Raw genomic sequence first — 7,106 nt, forward strand, 5'->3', positions numbered from 1 at the left:
ATTTTGCTGAAAACTGAAAACACTGTAGCATAATAATTTTTAAATGTGTAAATAGTGCCGTGGGACCTATTCTTAATGAAAATTTTGTTGAAAAAGAGGTTTGTGGGTCCTGTGAACTATTCACGAGACCCACTAAAAAGCACTGAAATGTACTTCTCAATGGAAAAAAAAAAAAAAAAAAACTATGTTTTAGCTGTACCCAAACGGATACTAAGAGAATCAAGAATTTGAATATTTTATTTGAAACTTAAAAATTTTAGTTGTACCAAAAAAAAAAAAAAACTCTAAAATAATTTCAAAGAATATGGACCACTTTATAAATGAATAATATTACTCATCAATCAAACACATTCAAAATAATAGAATGATATATTGGTGGAGTTAGAAAGATGATAAATAATTTTAGAAATTGTTTAGTATTTAGGAAGAGCAAAATTATCTTCTACAAATTTTGGAGAACAAATTATACATTATATTACAATTACAAAATGATTATCTATTTCTATGCATATCATGGGTTTGCAATTGGTGATAGTTTAATAATTAAAGTCATCATTTTCTAACAATTTAAACTTTAAAAAATAGATGATATTTTATCACAAAAAACCCAAATGGCATTTTTGGGTTAGCCATTGGTACTTGATAATTGCCTTAGATCAATGGGGTTGAAAGAATTCTGCACCCCCAACGTAATATAAAATTAGCAGCAATTTGAGCTTTTGGGTGGCGTGGAGGGAAGCTAGGAAGTCCCGAGCCATGTAAAAATGTAGTGTTACTTTCAAGTTTCAACTCACAGCTAATTGGCAAATGTTCAAGCATTCGGATAAGCTTTTGCTCAACAGAAGGCAGCAAACTTATCATCGAATAGATCAGTTAATTCATTTCAAACATTATCCAATTATGATGTGTACATGATAGCTGCATAATTTATAAATCTCTCATATAAATGTTTCTGCACTTGGTACCTTTCGTTTTCCTTTGAATTTCACTAGAGAGACTTGGAACGCGTGTTTGGGACTGNTTTTTTTTGTCTCTTAGGTTTTTTCTACCATACTTTTAGTAATAAACTTTTAGGCTTTTAGCATAATGCTAAATAAACCATTCTTAAACAAATTTTTTTTAATTGTCTGAAGTGCATAAAGTCAAGTCATAGGATCTATATTATAGTCGAAAATGAAATTTGCTCCCCTTGTTTCTTCCCCGGGTGTTGCTCTTTTAAGAAAATGTTATTTTTGGGAAAAGGACTCCATTTTTTTTTTTTAACTCTCTTAGAGCATTTACAGGGTATTAAAAAGTCATATTAGTATTTTTAGCACTTCAAATACTAAAAATTATTTTATTACAGTAAAGTTATAGGTAAAATTTTTACCTCTTCAATTACAGTACACAGTCATTTATAGTGGTGCATTGTAGCTCTAAAACTATATATATATATATATATATATTTTATTTAACTTCTCTCTCTCTTCCCATTAAAATATTCTCTTTCTCTCTCTCTTCTTTCTCTATCTTTTCCCTCTTATTTTCCTCTAACTCAAAGTCTCAGCCCTCTCTCTTCTTTTTCTCTAACCGGCAAGTGTAGTGAGATTGGCGAGCGTGGTGAGATCGGCGTGGTGGGTTGATGGGTTAAGATCGGTGATGGCGCGATTGGTCGATGGGTTAAGATCTGCGATGCCGTGGTCGGTTTCGCGGGTGTGGTCCGATTGGGTTGTGGCCTGTAGGTCATGGTTTTCATGGGTGTGGTTTGATTGGATTGTGGCTTGTGGGTCAATGGGTTTCGTGGATGTGGGTCGGTGGGTTGTGGCCTGTGGGTTGGTGGTTAGTGATGGTGGGTTGTTGATCCATAGGTTGCTGTGATGTGTTGGTATGATTGCCATGGGTGTGGTTGGTGGGTTACCAGCGTGGGTATGGTTGGTGGGTCACGGCATGGGTTATGGTGGTTGGGTTGATGGGTCACGATGTGGGTTGTGAGTGTGATGATGTTTTGTAGGTCACAGCGTGGGTTGTGAGTGTGATGATGTTGATGTTGATGGGTCACGGCATGGGTTGTGGTGGTTGGGTTGCTGGTTTGATGTTTTGTGGGTTTGCTTGCTTTGTATTAGAGAAGAGAGAGATGAAGAGGAAGAGAGAGAAAGGGATAGAGATGACGATGAATAAAAAATAATATTTAAATGAAATTGATAGGTGTGTGGTGAAATAGTAGGTTAAAATAGATAAAGTGATTTTTTGTGATGTTAAAAAGTTAAAAATTTGTGTCTATTGCTGTGGATGTTCTTAAGGTCCGTTTGAAAATACTTATTTAGCTGAAACTGAAAATTTTTTGTTAAAAGTGTAAAAAAAAAAAAAGGTTAAAAATTAATTGAATAGTATAATATAATTATTAAATAATACTAAAAAGTGCATATAACCTTAAAAAAAAAAAAAAATGGTTGAAACTGTCATCAACTACCATACGGACTCTTACTCTAACGGAACCCACTGAAACTAGTTATACCAAATGTCATGAAAACACTTGAAATTGGTTTAAGAAGATTACTCTAATAATAAATCTAGGGACCTGAAAATGAGGTTGATTAAATAAAATAAACTTGCGATGGTACTTTATTAAACTAATTCATGATATTCAATTAATCCACTAACCTCCATTGAAATCTTAGCTTGAAGATCTTCCTTACATCAAGACATTGCAAAACGGGCGAGTCGAGTCGGGTTTGGGTCGGGTTGGTCGGGTTGCAGGTTAAACAGGTCGCAGGTCAAAAACGGATCATTTTAAGTAGGTCAAAATCGGGTTCGGGTCAATCGGGTTGCGAGTCGGGTCGGGTTGACCTGTATTTTTCACATGATTTTTTTTTTTTTTTTTAAAGAAGACAACATCTATCTGCCATTTGGAAAGTTATGCAATAAATTACTTGATGTAAAATGCATTATTTTGAATTCACCACTTACAACAAGAATGAACTCAGTTAAACTTATTAATACTTATTTAGTAATTTTAAAATTATACAAATCTTAACATTACTATCTAAAACAAAATAACACAAAGATAAGTAAAACAAATACACAAGTTTTATTTCTACACAATATCAACATTCCAAAATATAAAACAAAATTACAAATGACTTATTGGATAACTCATTTGATAAAGAATAAAAACATATAAAAAATTTACAATCTTGAAAATTAATTTTATAATTTATTATCAGTTGTGGTTAATACTCTATTTCAATTTGAGATATACTTTAAAATTTGATTGCTTACTTATTTATACATAGTCTCTTTTATGAATATTATATTATTGTTAAGCAACACACACTCTAGGAAATATCATAATTTTTTGAAAAGCCGTTTATTTTGGACATAAATTATTAAAAAATAGGTCTAAGTATTCATAATTTATACTAATTTGATACTTTAACTTCACTAGTTTCACACTTGTGAATGTTTCTCACATGTCCACAATTTTAAATCTATGTTTTTAACTCTACTGTAACCAGATTATCTTGGCATGTACTTTATTATTTAATATCTAAAAATATTTACTTATTTCAGAATGTTCAACCATTTATCTTTCAATTAATTTGTATGTAGTTATGTAAATGTATTAATTGTTTCCTTAAAGTTCACAATAAACAATTAAACCAATATTGTCTTAGTTTTACTATTTTTTACCCCAAAAAAAAAAGTTTTAAAAAAATGGTTCGGGTTTGGGTCGGGTCGCGGGTCGGGTTGACTCGCAAAAACACGGGTCGGGTCACGGGTCAACCCGTTTTTGCTTCGGGTAAAAAAAAAATCAGATTCTGATCAGGTATTTTTTGAGTCGAGTCAAGTCAGGTCAGAAAATTCAGACCCGTTTTACCATATCTACTTATATGCAAGGCCCTCGTAGACTCTCAAAATTTTCTCTAATGATACTAGTATATTGAACTAAAATGTCCTACTCCCCACCTCCCACGATACAAAGGACAAAGAACTTTTTTATTTATTGTGTACTAGTTTGTCTGACTCCTTTTCAATTATCATAACAGCTTTTCTTACCCCTAATGCTAATAGATTTACACAGTTGCACACCTACTACAACTCTTATATATATATATATATATAAATAAAAAAAAAAGGGTCCTCTACCTAGTAAAAGCATTTGCAGCACCCCCCCCCACCTCTCTTCTTTCAAAAAAATTGGGGACTTGGGGGGTTGTTCTATGCATCCTGAACAATGTCAGTTCTTTTCTTGGATGACATTACCATTTGGATGGCTCAAGCTTTTGTATTGATTATATTTGAATTTCTCTCGGACAAGCTTTTACCACCATCCCCTCTCCCTTATGTAAATACTGTAATTGTCAATTCTCACTTTTGTGATTGTTTGACTTTACTTTCAACTTTCAGGATCTGGTTTAATTGTATTTTACCCTTCTTGGAGCTACCCTAGTACTGTTCACATTTAGCTTAATGATTCTAATTGCTAAGGACAAATTAAATAAGCATTGTACCCTTCTGGAGATTCTCTTTTAGTGTTCATAACTGCTATCTAGAGATATGTCCCTTGATATCTGTCATCATAATCAGTGACCTAGGCAGTATTATCTTTTGAATGGCAAAGGGACTTGACATAGTGTAATAGACACAGACGTGCAAAATTTATCTTTACTTAGTCAATTTCCCCCCATTTATTTTAAATTTTATTTGCCACAAAAAAATTTAAATTTCTAAAATTTTGGTGATTTCTTCCACGTGTAGGTTATCCAGGTCAGCGTAGAGTGAAAGGTGCGGAGTTGTCCAAATTTGGCCGTCCTGTAAGTAATTATGTTTTTCTAAATGTTCTTTAGTCATTGGTTTTGTTTTGTTTTGTTTTTGTTTTTTTGTGTATGGATACATCAATAGTTGGGGTGGGGGGTTTGAATCTTGGATGACTCCATTGGAAACACTAGGAGGTTCCAATTGAGCTACAAAGCTCTTGGCTTCTTTATTGCCATTGTTGTGCAATTTAATTTGGCAACATGTGGCCTGGATTCGAAAAAGATGACATAATTGAAAAACTGTTCATTTCCTAAGAGCTATGGCTCAAATGACACTTCTCCCTTCCACAAGAATGGATGGAGGGTGAGGCTGTGGGTTCACAGCACATTGGGTGTGTGTAACTCTTACTGGTAAAGGAAGAACAAAAGTTTGTACTAAGTGCACAAAGCTAGGAGAGGCTGATTCTCAGGCTCAAACCCGTGACCTTTTGCTTTTGGTGGAAGGCACTTGCCTTCAAACCAAGGCCCGATCTCTACTAATAAAAGAAGGAAAAACTGTATAATTGTTATGTGTTTTTTTTGCTGAATCATTAATTGGTGAATTAATGCACTTAAGGTTGGCATAAAGCTGCAGTATCCTAGCCAACAACATCCCCCCCTCACCCCTGCATTTCAGACCTGTGAAGTAAACTATCAGCAATGTTGTGAAAAGCTATAGAGATGTTCTGATGCCATTTCTTTATCTACAAGTCAGTGCACTATATGCTGCTCTAATATAAACAAACTGGTTATGATTGAGCAAACCAATTTTTTTCTAAGACATTGAGGCCATATTGTCTGATTTTGTATTTAATGGAAAACTTGAGAGAAGTAAATTTATAAATTGTCATGAAAAGACTTTATAAATAATTTTGAAATTCTAAACTCTTTGGTTGATTGCATACAAATTAAGGTAAATAAACTGAACCATGAATTCTTGCAATAATTGGTTTCAGCATGTGTTTGAAGAATCTTGTTTCCTTCCTTTCTCAGAGTTTTCTTGGAAGTTAAATTGAACAAAATTGAGGTCAAGGTTATGAAAATTATCAATAAATTTCAATGGTTTGGACAAAATTATTAATTATTATTTGTTTGTTAAATTGATATAAGTAAAAGGATGAATATTTTTAAATTTTATTAAACAAAAGAGTTAGATGCTTTTCTCAGATATATACAGCAGAAAACTAAGTAATTATATATTTTGAATTAGGAATAGGATATCCAGGAAAGTGATGGTTGAGAATTGATTACTTGAATAGTGCCTTTCGAAGATGTCTTTGCTTTTTGTGCCTTTGTTGTGCAACTGTTGTTATGTTGTGGTTCCTGTTAAAGAAAATTTACTTACTGCATTGACTTGTTGAACATGACATGAGAATGTTCATTTTGTGAAGGCCAAATTGCGAAGCTCATCTTGGTGGATAAGATATTTTGTTCAGAATAGGTTAGAAGAGAATGAAGCTGCCTCCAAGAAGTTTGAACAGGCTTCAACCAAGAGGTCGTATAAGCCGGCCTGCCAAGTTTTCCACCTCAAATCACACAATTGAAAACCAAACCTAGGTATCATATCTTTACTTTGTAGCTGGCAGAAGATACTATTCCTGCAAGCATCTTAAGAGCCTGATGGGTAAGTTTATATTATGTGGAAATTACAGAGCCTACATTTGTCTTCCGTTTAAGAGCTAGATATTCTTGTCAGTGTATTTATTGAGGAAGATGGATTGCATGCTATGACTTTAACCATTTTTGTATTAACTTAAGGTTTTAGCTCCCAGGTGCTTGTTGTATTTGTAATGATAAATGCATAAACTAGCATGTCCAAACTCCCACTTGTATTTATAATGATAAATGCATTAACTAGCACGTCCAAACTCCCTTTTGTATTTGTAATCACAAGATTGATATAACGCATCAGTTATCATGATTCTTTGATGATGGCTTTTGCCATTGATATAACTTTCTGAATAATTTCATGATTGGATTGCTTTTAGATGCTTCACAGTTAAGTGATCTATTTTTATTTTCGTAGATTGGCCTACTATTATTTATTAGTTATTACTATCGTTGTGTCTTAAAGAGTCAGCTCCCATCGACTTTGTGTCAAATCTTAGAACTTTTTCTTGGGGGTTCTTTTTCAACATCAAAAAAAGTAGATGGGAATTGTTTTACCTTCTCGAGAACCAACAGGAAGGACAAATACTAGTTAACATAATCATTTGGTGGATTGCAAAGCATTGAAAAACGAACAAGAAAAAAAAATTAAAAAACCCGATCAATAAATCCATTCAAAGAATATTTGAAACTTATTAAGGACATTGAGGTCGACTCTTTCTT

General features: G+C 33.3%; 1 long non-coding RNA gene across 1 annotated transcript; it reads left to right on the forward strand.

The window, feature by feature from the left end:
* The first annotated feature begins 4,201 nt into the window (after window positions 1-4,201).
* LOC111990243 (uncharacterized) lies at window positions 4,202-6,728 on the forward strand. Its single transcript, XR_010624497.1, has 2 exons — window positions 4,202-4,793; window positions 6,167-6,728. It is a non-coding gene; the product is annotated as an uncharacterized LOC111990243 (long non-coding RNA).
* The last annotated feature ends 378 nt before the right edge of the window (window positions 6,729-7,106 follow it).

This window comes from Quercus suber, unplaced genomic scaffold (assembly GCF_002906115.3).
Source record: "Quercus suber isolate HL8 unplaced genomic scaffold, Cork oak 2.0 scaffold_452, whole genome shotgun sequence".
Taxonomy (NCBI): domain Eukaryota; kingdom Viridiplantae; phylum Streptophyta; class Magnoliopsida; order Fagales; family Fagaceae; genus Quercus; species Quercus suber.